The following is a 14,791-nucleotide window of genomic DNA, read 5'->3' as shown; positions in this document are numbered from 1 at the left end:
TAACTTATGACCTGTACTTACCTTCAGTGCTTCCATCCGCATATCTGGAACTTTCCGAACGTGTTTCTAACAGTTCCTGCATTAGTAATATTTGGAACTTTCAGAACACAAAACTTCCAAAAAATGTACGAGCATATTTTAAGCTTGCTTGAATACTAGAATACAAATGCTTAGTTACAACAAAACATAAGTTATCGTTGTCAGCGGATACAGTAAATATTCAAACACAGACCTATATAAAATTCCTGTAACCTTAACATTTCGGAAGAGGAAAAAAGAAAGAGAGAGAGAGAGAGACTGAAATCAGTCATATGCACTTTGATATATTAAAATAAATGTACGTGAAATGTGGCAGATTCTATGTAGGATCGAGTGCATCTGAAAATCTAGTTTCAATTCACTATCGCGCTGAGAATGATGCTTTTGAAATTCACGCAAAAGAAATGTCAAAATACAGAGACCGCAAAGGGTTAAAGAATTCTTATTTCACCGGGAACATTTTTGTAGCAAGTTAATTTTTCGAATTACGTTCTTCTGGGATGTGACACCGCAGATAGGTACCAATATTTCGAAGAAACATACTGCCTCCATCTTCAGGGTTGAAAGTAGAGGAAGAAAATTAATAACAAATGCTGGTACGTATCTAACAAACTACAGGGCGTCACATCTCAGAGGAGTGTAGTCTCACTGTTCAGCGCCGTGAGAACATTTATCCAAACACAGTGCAGTCTTGTCCAACGCGAATTTGTTTACGCAGGCGCAGAGCAAGGGATGTTTGCCAAACGCGGAAAGTGTGGCTAGACTGAGACTGCGAAACTTGCCACTGTACACGCCAATACACGCTCTACTGGTTTCCGCTCTCCCTCTCACCACCCCTTCTTATGCCTTTGTTTTTGTTTATTATGTTTCTCTTTATTATCGGGGGGGGGGGTTGGTAAAGAGTTAACTCGTCAGGGACATCGGCGATCATGACTGAGGTTCTCCGTGCTTTTCTTCAGTCCCTCCAGATAGCTACTGAGATAGTACCTCGATTAGGCCATAACCACTCCCTTCCAAATGCTTTCCAATTCATCTCTCCTCTGTCACCCTTTCATTCGACGCTATGCAGTATAACAACTGGCAGCGTCCTGAAGTAACCCATAAAAAACACGTCTTTACTTTAGCACTGTTTTTAAACCTGTATTTTTTAGGTTTCCCAAGCGCACACGCCCCTTTCCCCCCAGAGAAAGGGCAGCAGAACTCTCCGAGGGGACAGAGCACAATGTGCAACAGTAGCACGAAGTTTATTCGGGGTATGGAGAGACAGGAAGATTTCTGTTGCATACTTGGACAACGTGTCAGACACTAAGTCGCACTAAGATAGTGCGTTTCACTGGTTTCACTAACACTCTTTGCTTCTTCGTTCAAATGTAACTCAAGTTCCCATGGTTTGTTACTAACTTTCAGAGCGTAAGGCCACGTATTTCACGTATTACTAAAATGCGGTGTTTGCATCCTGGAAGGGTTAAGGTTTCCCTCTATTTCCATGCACCAATTTCCTTCAATTTAACTTCAGGCGAGAACTTGCCGCTCAAAAGCAGGAAGAACAGAAATTGCAACGCTTTGAACCTACCGAAGATTGAAGCAAGACGAGCCGCACGTTACATAATGAAATCTTCGTGTTCTTACACAGAACACACATAACTGTGTTAGGACTGAGAAATGTTGGAGGATAGGATGGGATGAGCATGCAGCACGGATGGAACACAAAGAAATCACAGCAGTTTTTTTCTTTTTTGGGGGGGGAGGGGAGAAGTAATTTGGAAGACCGAGAAGGAGATGGAAGGACGGTACTGAGTCTTATGGATATGTTTACATTGTGGGCCTTTGCATTACGACGCCGTGTAGTCTCGAAGGAGAACACTGTTTCCATAATTTACACCGAAAATGTGGATGTTATGAACTCCGGATACCATGATCCAAATATGGAAACCCTGGAAACCTGAAATCCCGTTTATGGAAATATGTTATGGGGATTGGACGTGGCTTGAACCAGCCGAGATTTTGAAATCAGCAGACTGAGTTGGACTTTCGGGTAAGCGATAATGGTTCGCAGTCGTAATAAAACGAGGAAATATAAAACTGAATTAAGAAAATATGTATTAAATCATCGCATTTCCTCGTAGACACCAGAACCATTTGAATTCCTGCAAAATATATGCCATTTTACGCTTTGAAATATTTATATGAAACTTCTCTGTTTTATTTTTCTTTTCGCGAATTCTGCATTCGTGTTTCCATTAATATTAACTTTATATCACGTTGTCAGAACAACACGCTTAATTTCGTTCATTCACTTCCAAAATTTATAAACTGGAATTTAACTGAAGTTTGTGTACAATTTTACGTAATGTTGCCCCTCGTTATGAGACGGTTATACAGTTGCCCTGAACAAGGATGAAAGCTGTACTCGACGTGCTCCTGCTTTTCCTGTTCCTTTAGTAACGATGTCAGTTATGTAATGTTTATCAACGTTGCTGTGATTCAATTACCTCCACATTTCTTAGTACCGTAACGAGATCTAGCAGTACTCTGTAGAATTACCCTATTCAAGGCGCGTTTTCTTCCCTTCAAGCAAATGTATGGAAATTAGTTGCGCTCATATCACTCACTTTTTCTGAACAAGAAGACTGACAAATGTTTTCATTTTAAAACTTTTTTTTTTTCATGCTTTTCCTGTTTTGTTTTATTTACAAAAAGGTCAGCAGCGCGATATGAACTCTTCCCCGTTGAACAAAACACATCGAAACCCAAACCGCAAACATTAAAACTTGTTCTAATAAAGAGAGGTTAAAATATGCTAGATATAATAAAGTTCAGAGATAAAGAAGCAATTTTAAAAATAAAGGTTTTAATACACAACTTTTACATGTGGACAAGTCCGTAAGCAGGGCTTTTGTAGCCGGCTAATCCTGGGCCCTTTCTTCTTTTCCCCTAAACGGTTTAAATAAATGTTTTACAACTAATTTACGGAAATGGATATTTACTATACGAATAGTAATTATGACGATAAGACACATTGAGTGTCACGCAACCTGCCGAAAGTCAGTTGTTTCTGGGACCACTTCCACTGCATGAAAATCATGTTATAATGAAGACAGGACAGTATGAGTGACATCAGTATGTATCAACCAGACTACACGGCGTCACAATCTCATGTTACGTTAGTTGCAGGCAATAGCAGTATGTGAAACAAATGAATAAGCGAGTAAGTTGGTACTCGTCCTATTACCATTTTCACCACCACAACAACAATAACATTTTATCGCGAGAGAACATACGCTACTACCACGGCGCCATACACCGTGAAATGACTACACAGAGAAACATAAGGACATAAAAAGAAAAGTTTATGATATCTGTGGTTTATTTTACGATACTGATAATGCTTCCAACTTTAAAACATGGAATGAATTAATTATGGCGGATAATGAATGGATTTGAAAGGATGTGAAATGAAGCGGTCGTGGCCTATTTGAGGTACTGCTCTGGAATTTGTATGCAGGGACTGAGGGTAAACATGATACATCTCACTCGGGATAGTCTGCGCTCCGAATGAGATTTGAACCAAGTACTTCCCGAATAAAATTCTGTAGTGTTACCGCTACACTGGCGTGTTCCGTGAAAAATAACAGAACCCCAGGATTCGGCGCCGCAAATAATGAATCCCAGCAGTGGACAAGGTCCGAACCCAGTTCCATCCACTTGCCACTCTCATAACGTATATACCCACGCGCCTTTCTTGTCTTCTCGAATCCAAATCTTCACGGCACCCAAACTTTACAATTTTCAGAATATTAAGTGACCTGTATAAACTAAGAAGCTCCTCGTCTTGTCACAGCTCAACCTGCTCACTGATTTCGTGACCTATTTGTTTCTTTTCAGATAAATTACATATGTCTTCTTCCTTCAAAATAAGAAATCATTTTCACACCCATACAAAACAAATGCAAAATAAATAAATTAACAAATAAGGTAAAGGTAAATCCATCCCTGTAACAGGTCGTGGAGGCCCATAGGGTCGTGAGACGTCGAGGCTCCCACATTTTCTACATAGTCGATTCACAGATGGCGGTGAGGTTGCCAGCCTTACGTGCCAGCCGGCCGCCCTTTACCCCCAGGAAGATTCCTGGTACTCATTTCTGTCAGAGGTTGCGTCGACCCCAGGGCCACAGCGTGGGTGGAAGGAAACTGAATTTAATTGAAACTGAAAGAAAAAAAAAGCTGAAAAACGAATGACCTAATCGAGAATCGAATTCGTGACCTTCCGGCTTATAGCATTAAATAAATAAACGCCATATATACATTCTTTCTTTAGTACTTTGGAAAACAGGCTAAACTCAAGCAGGTCTTGCGCGGTATGCAGCAGTAACAACTGAATTTCTTCAGGTTTCATATTTACCGTATTTACGCATGTATAGGCCGCACATTTTTTGCCAAAAATTCAAGAGGAAAACTGGGGTGCGGCTTATATTCGAAATCACACTTCATTTAAAAAAATATATTCATAATTAGTAATACAGGGTGTAATACTCCTGAAATAATATTCCAAGAACATTATTTTTTCTATAATTTGTCTGAAAATTGTGCTGCGGCCTATACATGCGTAAATACGGTACATTTGATACATATACAAATATAAATACATATATTTATATTTCATATTTACGTAATGACCTGTACCATCATTATCATCACAGGACAAATTCATTAAACTGAGTTCACTTAATCTCATAGGATAAGCCGTAGTTCTATTCTCCACACTTCGTTCCATGAACTTACATAAAAATGCATGCTGTACTTACTTTAACTAAGAGCGTATAAACTTCAAGAGCATTTCTACTTCAGTATCGGTATACAACAATTTCACAGAGATTGTTACGATATATGCAAGTAAACTATCGACTGTTATGGTAACTGAAAATGCAGACTCAATTGATGGCAAGCAGGTACACTCTGCTCCATGTGAAGCCCCAGGTGGCGGTTGGAATCCTTAGAACGTCAGTGAGGAAGGCTGCTGCTGTGTTGCCAGATCTTCGTGCGTCGTGTTCACTTCAAAGAGGTCAATCTGACTCCATTAGGGAGTCACTATGTGTATTAAACGGACTCCCTACTAGAGTCAATTTGACCCCGGTTGAGCTCAATACAAAAGATCCTCTTCAAGATGTCTTCGGTCTTCAACCCCTTTCAACAATAGTACATATTATGGTAACCTGTGGCTTGATTTAAGGCGCCTTGATGCTAACAGGGCCAATATCTTACCTCTTTGCGTATCAGGGACAAAATATCTTAACCAGAAAAACCAGCTCCATCTGCTTTCAGCATCTTTCATGATTGATAAAATCAATGAGACTAGATTGTCGTGACATGACAATTATTTGCAATTTTTATTAATAAACTATCAAGGAGACGTAAAACAAATGAAGATATTCATTTGCTGCGTGAACCGGAAGTGTTAACTGCTCACTAGCACAGCCATATTGGTACCATAACGTTAAATAACCTGGCGCTCAACACACGGAGCGTGGTCACAATTTATTGTCGTCTTCAATATAAACAGCGACATTCTGCTGAAATATGTAAGGTAGCTGTTTCCTTGGAATCAGGAACCGGAAATCTAGATATTATCTCGCTGCATTTAGCTAAAGGAAATGGGTAAACATTCTCCTACAAAATACAATAATTATTAACCCTTCTACAAGTAAGAAACTCCAAAACAGATACCTAGATGAAATCCACAATGGGTCTATTTTATCCTTTTCAGATTTGTCAGTCACTTTAAAAAGTGTTTGTCAAGCTGACACCACATGAGGCCATATTTCCACCCCTTCCTCGTTAAATTCTTTTATTATCACAAAATTAAAGCATGAAATGGCGTGAAAATTACTCAGGTCATCATTTCAGAAAATAGAACAATGAAAACCTATGCGCCCACAATGCTCCCAGAAATAAAGAAAAAATGTAATACTTTGGTCAGAAAATACACCGCGAAGGCTGAACAGTTAAATTCCTGCACCTCGTGATGGGGAATTCTATCAAAATCTGTGACTAGCATGCAAAAGCTCACGAACCCTCCAAAGATTTATGGTATTTTCGTCGATTCTAAAAGTCACTCGAAACCGAAATGAGGGTAACAGGAAGTCCTTTCTTCACTGAATTCCACATTCTTTAGTAAATCTGCTGTTATCAGCTTCCTCAGGTACTCCAGCATTTACTTGTGTCCGTAATCTGGATATACCCCTGTGACCTGCTAAGCCATCTCGTAACCCCCCACCCCCAAACCCACACTACCTTAGCATCAAGTCACAGGAACAGTTACAAAACTGAAAACTACTGTAGGCACTTGTCACCGAATGTTTAACTCTTTAGATCACAATGATAACTACATGTGGGACGCGGTTTAACATTATGAATCTCTTCATTTTGCCCACACAGTGCATTTATGTGTCTCGCGAGATTCTCACAGTAAACAGAGATTATTTCCCTAGAGATTTTTGATATAGAGCTCGGCGTGTGTTTACTGTGAGGTAGGAACCGGATTTTTAAGTACACCATTACTAATTTATAATTCAGGTTCCAAAGAGAAAAGAATAATAATAATTTGAATTTTGGAACAGGAAAAGCATTTGCGACAATCTACACGCACACGAACATAGAAGTCACATTTTGTTGGGTGGCAGTGACATTTTAAGATATTTTCTTAGCTGTCTGTCCATAGATATACAATTATACTAAATATAGTAAGTATACAATTATAAAACACAATAGTAAATCACAAATATACAATATACATTTACGGGGGCATGCGGTAGCGTAACTGGTTGAGGCACTATGCTACAAGCCGGAAGGCCGCGGGTTCGAGTCCGGATGAGGTGGATTTTTCAGTTGACCTAATCCTTCCAGCCTCACTATGGCCCTGGGGTCGACTTAGCCTCTAAGAGAAATGAGTACCAGGAATATTCCTGTGGGGTAAAGGGTGGCCGGTGCGTAATGCTGACCTCACCGCCATCTGTGAGCCGATTTTCTAGAAAAAATATGGAAGCCTCGACGCCTTAGAACCCTATGGGCCTTCACGGCCTGTTATAGGGATAGCTTCACCTTACCTTTACACTTATTTAGTATAATTACAGTAAGTATAGTAAATACAATTAAAATTACAGAGATACCCAGTACAAGAGTATAGCATGAGCGTAGTAGTGTAATCAGTGATTCGAATTAGCTTAAATTAGTAGTTGCAGAAAATGTATTCCTAGCCAAATCCAAAAATTCCTTTTCTAAAGGACAATTATAAGTGTCGCTCCCTTAGCTATTTCCCTTCTACCGCAGACAAGATCTCTCAGTTCCACAGCCCCTTGGTAGGACCGGAATGAATTATGTCATAATTTTATGGCGAACAGTAAGTGTACCCAAGAACATAACTCAAGAATTAGATAAAATATATAATAGTCGTGTTTTATTTTAAATATCCCTCGTTATCCATCGCTATCAACTTCTTACAAAATTTTATCAAGTATTCTTCTCTCAAGGTTAAGTATCTATATAGTTGAAATTATTGGGGATCATCAGTGTGGGTTCCGATGTAACAGATCAACTACAGATCAGATCTTCTGCATTTGTCAGATACTGGAGTACAATGAGACAGTACATCAGCTATTCGTAGGCTTAAAGAAAGCCTATGATTCAGTTAGGAGGGAAGTATTGTACAATATTTTGACAGAGTCTTGGGTACCCACGAAACTAGTTAAGCTGATTAAAATATGTTTAAATAAAACGAATACTAAAGTCCGTATAGGAAAATATTTGCCTGATAATGTTCCTATCCAAAATGATGTAAAACAAGGAGATGCTTTATCGCCACTACTTTTCAACTTTGCCTCAGAATATGCCATTAGGAAGGTCCAGTAAAAGCAAATGGAACAAAAATTAAATGGGACACATCAGCTGCTGGTATATGCTGACGATGTGAATTTACTGGGAGAAACATAAATACCGTAAACAAAACCACAAAAACTGTAATTGACGCTAGTAAGGAGGTTGGTCTAGAAATAAGCATATAGAAACTAAGTATATCTTGCTGTCTCGTCACCAAAATGCAGGGCAAAATCATGACATAAGGATATCCAGCAGATCCTTCCAAAATGTGGCACAGCTAACATACGTGGGTCGGACAGCAACAAATCGAAATTCAATTCAGAAGGAAATTAAGAGGAGACCAAATTCGGGCAATGCTTGTTACCATTCAGTACAGAACCTCTTTTCCTCTAGCCTGGTGTCTAAAAGCGTAACAATTAGAATACATNGAAATTAAGAGGAGACCAAATTCGGGCAATGCTTGTTACCATTCAGAATACACAACACTATAATTTTGCCTGTGGTTGTGTATGGGTGTGAAACGTGGTCTTTGACATTAAGGGAGGAACATAGACTGAGAGTGTTTGAGAACAGGGTACTAGGGATAATATTTGGACCGAAGAGAGATGAAGTGACAGGAGGTTGCAGAAAACTGCATAATGAGGAGCTTCATAACTTGTACTCTTCGCCAAGTATAATTAGAATGATCAAGTCAAGTAGGATGTGGAGGGCATTACATATAGCACGAATTGGGATAAGAAGAATGCACATAGGATATTGGTGGGAAACCCAGAAAGAAAAAGACCATTAGGAAGGCCAAGACGTAGGTAGGTGGATAATATTAAAACGGATTTTAGAGAGGATGGTTTGGCATTGACTGGATTGATCTGGCATATATAGGGACCAGTGGAGGGCTCTTGTGAACACGATAGTGAACTTTAGTGTTTTAAAGAAAAAGGTATGGAAGTACTTGAGTAGCTGCACAACTAGCGGTTTCTCAAGAAGGGCCCAGCTCCATTAAGTTAATTAGTTATTTTAAGTGCCCATGTGAAGAAATAAAGCGATATAGGTGTAGGAAGTGACGCTTCGAAAACGTTATATAAAAATGTTATATTAATCTGTAATTCTAATGTACTCGTTTGTGAAGTACTTTCTATCTTCACAAAACGCAAAACGTGAAAATTTATTACGAATTGCTGTTACGAGAAGTCACTCCTCTTTCACTGATTTTACGTGGAATAGCCTGTGTTTACAGCACATTAAATGTTATCTGTTGGTTATCACGTTACTGGTACTAACAGGAAGTTCCACTGAATCGCGTACAGCCGAGTGGACCAAGCTGCAATCGAATTACACATGAGTGAATTTAGCCACTTCTGTCATTGGTCTAACATTGCTTTGGTAATGCTATATAGCTGCAAGCTATAACTCATTTGTTATATAAGTGGTGTACTGGGGTTGAGTCTGTGGAAATCAAGAGACGCACCGCCAAAATGTAGCACAGTTTGGAGGGAGATGAAGTGGGATGTAGCTTTATCAATATAACAACTAAACGAGAAGATTTACACAGGCGAAACTTCCTCAATCGTGCGTGTGAACATGTCGCGACAATTTGAACTCAAAGAGTCTGTACACCTTTAAAACACTTCACAGAGTATGACAAGAGCAGTGAGAGAGTCTTCAGACTTGGTTTCCCATCTGAACGGAATATTCTGCTGTTTCTTTGTTAAATTATTGGCACGTCTATACTTTTCATATGTATCTATATTTGTTATCTACTGTACGTTCACACTGGTCTCCCGCCAATGTTACCATTTATCAGCAGGAAGCCCATCGAAGTTTCAAACGGAAAATATTGAGCGTAAAATTGACTGAGAATACGATTTCTGAGCAAATACATTTTCCTCTGCCTTTAAGGTCGAATTTCTCTGAAAATATGTACCATCAGTAAAACAGTTTTAATCCACTTTAACACTAAATACACACATTTTGTGACCCTTATGCATAATTATGCTAGACTTAGTGCCATACTGACTATCGAGCATATACTGCCATACCATGTATTGCTAACATCTTCTGACCGAAATTGTGACAACTCTACTATCACCTGCTATCAACTTATAGCTAATATACATAAAAGAAAAACTGCATTTGCTGTCATCTTCTGGCCCTATTCCTAACTAATTTATAACGTACATATCGAACATATATAAAGCATAATTACAAGCGATAGCTGTCACCTTATGGTCCTATTAGTAAATACTTGAGAAGAAACAAATAAAACATACATAACGATAGCAAGCGTCTGCTAACATCTTCTGGCTCTACTAGTAACTACTTGCTAATATAGATACAAAATATAACGACAAAACAAGTCTTAGCCTTGCATCTGCAAAGAATGCTCCTTCGAAAATTTTGTTAATATGTTGCGGTTTTCTGTGAGCCTTAATGAACATTACAACAGTTACATAAATGGAACATGAAGAATAACATGAACATAATACATACATACACTCACACACACACACACACACATACAGAAATGTATACTAACTTACTTTATATCCGTTAACATGGCAAATCACTTGTATAATATATAATTATTTAGTACTATAGTACGGAGACATGTTTCGACCCCTCAGATCATCTTCAGGTATCCATAGTTTGCAAATAAAATGTAAGGTTACAAACTTACATTAAAACTATACAATAATAATAATAATATATGATTTTGACATGCTGTAAGACCACACACAATTTGGATACAGAACCTCCTGTTCTCGCTTCTTGCCGTCTTCGTGCAATTTCGTTGATATGTTAATAGTCACACGTCTTTGTGTCTTCTCACTATACAGCAGTACATGTTGCGGCCTAAGTGGCCATCGTCAGGTTATAATTACCACGCTGTTATGCTTTTCATTTTGATGTAAAATGCTTCTAAAATATTGCATTTGAGATTATTTTGATTATCACTCCGAAACATGCAGTGCTGTAGAATAAAGGGACGAATACGTGACTATTAATATACCGACGAAGTTCCATGAAGACGGCGAGGAACATGAACAAGAAACTGAAGACAGTGCAGCATGATGCTGCAGCATAATATTGGATACAGAATTTTGGTATGGAAACCTCNCGACAAATAAATGTGAGATTAACATTACGGCAGTTTTAAGAGAGGTGACTGAGGATAGAACCGGCTCAGGATGATGTCCATTGCTGAAATCCGGTACTAGTGATGCTGAACCTTCAGATTCTGCTAACAAAGCGTTAGTTATAGTACGTTTTCTTCCATATTTTGGCCAATAAATGAACGTCCCCTTTTCCTATTAAGTATCCATAATGGTTCATTGCTTATCTCGAAGTTCAATAAAACCTCTGGAAACCCAGGGGAGCAGAGTGGATGGGGAATCCATCTGGTAAACCTCCATGTCTGTGAGTTAACCAGTGCTCGCAGACCGGGAACTTTAAACCAGTCATGTCACTTCAATCAATCATTATATCGATATGGAATCGATGTATCGATTTTAGATGGCGCCTACGGTTTTTCCGAGGGATATTTTCTAGGAGATGGGAACTTGTTATGTCAACAACATTGACATTTTCTTCGGCAGAATTTTTCAACAAACATTGTTTATCTTATTTCCTTTGTAAAGTTTGCTCTTCTCTCTCTCTCTCCTGCACTTGGACAAGACGGAGTTGAGAAACTTCTGCGGTTCACCATCGTCGAGTAAGACACATGACGAATGTACCCCAACCCTTACGCCGGCAGAACCCCCGCTTCATCCCAGCCTCCCTTATCGTCTCACTCATATCTGAACTTCCTCTCGTCGAAACTTACTTCGAACTTAAGAAAGCGCGTTCCTCTCCGCTATTCGTGACATCACTATAAAAAGGGTCTCAGAGATTAGCGTTTCTATGTTATTAGGACGAATTCTGCCACAAGCACTTCTCTGTAGATGATAAGCATAAAAGGGTAAATACCTCAATTAAATTTAAATAAAATCACGCACAATATTTGTAACTCTCACATTACTAAAATAATAAACTCCGTGGTTTAAGTCCGCAAGCGAACTACACCGACCGAGCGACCGCCGCTTGTCGGCGAAGTTAGTGCCATCTTTAGCAGACAGAGGGTGTCCCGTGGTCAGCGCAACGAATCCCCAAGGCCATTAATTTCGGTTTATATTTGTGAAAATTTCAATATCAGCATGAGCATCGAAATTTCATGCCCGCGTAAAAGCCGTCCTGAAATTCAGGATTCAGAAATATTGTTCCACAATAAAAACAGCTTCATCGTGTGTCGCATTCCTGAATATAAGCATTAATCATTAATAAGCAACAGACACCGAGAGAACTGAAGGCACAGGGTGATAAGATAAGCTGCCTAGATCATTATATCACAGATAATCCAAAATACACGAGGACACATCACACAGGATAGTCATAACATTATTATACACGATGAACTGGGAAGGACTGAAGTTCCACAAGGACATTTTCGTGGAATATCCATCGCAACAAACTACACGTACTTGAATCCTTCCTGAGAAGCTAATCCTTGCTCAAATGTTTATAGGACTTCGAGTCCTTTACTGAACCCATGGGTTCATTATCGTATTGACAAGAGCTTGCCACTGATCCTTACCCTGAGCCAGATGAATCCAATTCATACTCGCCTGTCCTATTTCTTCAAGCTCAATTTTATTACCGTAGCCTGATCCACGTGCACGCATTCCTAGTGTTCTCCTTCCGTCAGGTCTTGAACAAATGCGTGCTATGCGCCATACCCATCCAGTCCTCTTTGAACCAAGATTACGGCTCTCTAGGTTTATATTCGAACCCGAAACTTCTTCGTTTCAATACATCGCGCTGCCCTGTGTACCGGAGTTGTCACTTATTGCAGACATGCACTCGCTCCATCTGAGGTTGTACACTTTTCTTCAAGAGTTGCTTATGGAGACCGGATAATGCATTAAGGCTATTCGTTTCAGGGCGTTTACTGTGGGAGGGGGGTTGTGTCAATGACTACGCGGACGTTTGTCCCCCGCCAATCCTAAAGTCAGCTCGTAACTTGGGTGGCATAAGTTTAGGAGAGCACACATGTCTGTCGAGAACTGTTTTCTTAGTATCGAAAGTTTCCTTATAAGCACCAAGGTTGGGGCAGGATTTCGCTAAGAGGGTAAGGTTTTATAGGGAAGGGTGAAGCAATATGTTAGTGGAGTGTTTGCAGAGATGGGGGGGGGGCAAAGGAAGCAAACAGAAGGGCGCAATATATTATTAGAACAGCAATCGAGGGCGATTTCCATAAGTCTACCAGCACTATCATCACAGCAACCCGCGATAGAGTCATTCAGTGACTCGCTGTCTGCCGACCGGCCACATAGATGGCGCCACTGTATCACGCGACAACTTGTTTTCTCCGATATTTTGCAGATCATCGGTGGGAACAAAACGACAGTAGCGGGGCGCGCTTGTACATTTCTATATTAACCTCATGGCATGCGGTTGTCTGCAGTTGATAGTTCTACACTAGCATCATCATAATTTTATGCTAACCTCGTCTTTCATGTCCTTCCTCAGTTGATCCCTCTATACCGAATTCATAGCACAACGTCTTCTTCAGCTGATAGTGCCATACAAGTCTCGTGCCACTTGATCTTCGATTAATAATTCTTTTGAAATATACTCTTACATGTACACCAATTTCTAGGCAACGGGTCGGTAAACAAGTTCCCGCGAAGACAGATTCTTGGTAAACAGTCCGATGCTAGGTCACGCAACAATAGGACGAATGTTTATAGCTCGTTGCTAGGTAACAATCAACGCGCCAACTGGCGAGATAGCTCTCACGTGATTTGTATTCAAGGTGGTCCACGCTATGCCCAGTGCTATGCAACAGAACTGTAAACACGTTTACAATAATATGCGTTTTCTATGGAGTCCGTTTATAGGGGACAGTGAAGGTTGTTTACGGTCACTCATAGCTGAGAAGCCATGAGTCAAGGATACGAAGCCGTCACGGAAGAGAGTCCAGGAGGGTTCAGCAGTTGAGAGTACAAGGACGAAAATGGAGCATGTCCTTAGGGAATTGTGAAGATTAATTGAGTACAGATTAGGACAGAGGAGTACAGAGTGATTGAAGACGAAATAACAAGAAAACATCATAGTGACTTGAAGGGCTAGTTTCTGTGTTGAGATCCGTTGCCAGGAGACGACTAGTGAAGACGGACAATCCTAATGCGTGTGCAGCGGTGAACTGGAAACTGTGTAAATCAGCAAAAGCGCTATAACTGAGTGTGACTGAGAGACCTGTAACCAAGGTGCTAATAAATCCAAACATCTGAACTAGAACCCGTTATTTTCGTCACGCGTACCCTCTTACACGTGGCAATATGTACAAAATGGATGCATTATGAGGATGGAATGTCATCTATTCAGATAACTGCTGAAAGGATGTTACACTAAATACACATAATCATAAAAAAAGAAGCAAAACAGAGGGCAGAAAGAGAGGCAAGAATAAAGCACGGAGGGAAAATTTACAAGAAATGAAAGGAAGAAATAGAGAAAAGAAGAAACGACGTTGACAGGATATATCATTTAGCATTTGCTGAAATAAGCGAGTGAATATGCACCCATCTCCAATTGCTGTCCTCACCAGGGCCAGGAAAAACTTCAGTCATTAGGGTGTTACGTTCTGGATTCGAGCCCGGCTTGCCGCTGCTTCAAAATGTTCAGAAAATAAACCGATAAGCTGGCAGAGGTGTAGGAGAATTTTCTTGAAGAGCTCACGTTACTTCATTGAGGGTTAAGGTGGGCCCTACGGGTTTAAAGAATTCATAACCACGTCAATCTGTTTTTCTCACGCTCCAATTCAAAATGGCTGCAATTACATTCC

General features: G+C 39.9%; 1 protein-coding gene across 5 annotated transcripts in view; it reads right to left on the bottom strand.

The window, feature by feature from the left end:
- The window catches only part of LOC111870974 (complexin), a 765,449-nt gene that overhangs the window by 16,709 nt on the left and 733,949 nt on the right, over positions 1-14,791 (bottom strand). The window lies entirely within an intron of this gene.

The sequence above is a fragment of the Cryptotermes secundus genome, unplaced genomic scaffold, assembly GCF_002891405.2.
Source record: "Cryptotermes secundus unplaced genomic scaffold, Csec_1.0 scaffold1044, whole genome shotgun sequence".
Classification (NCBI taxonomy): Eukaryota; Metazoa; Arthropoda; class Insecta; order Blattodea; family Kalotermitidae; genus Cryptotermes; species Cryptotermes secundus.
This window is presented reverse-complemented; position numbering and strand designations above follow the sequence as displayed.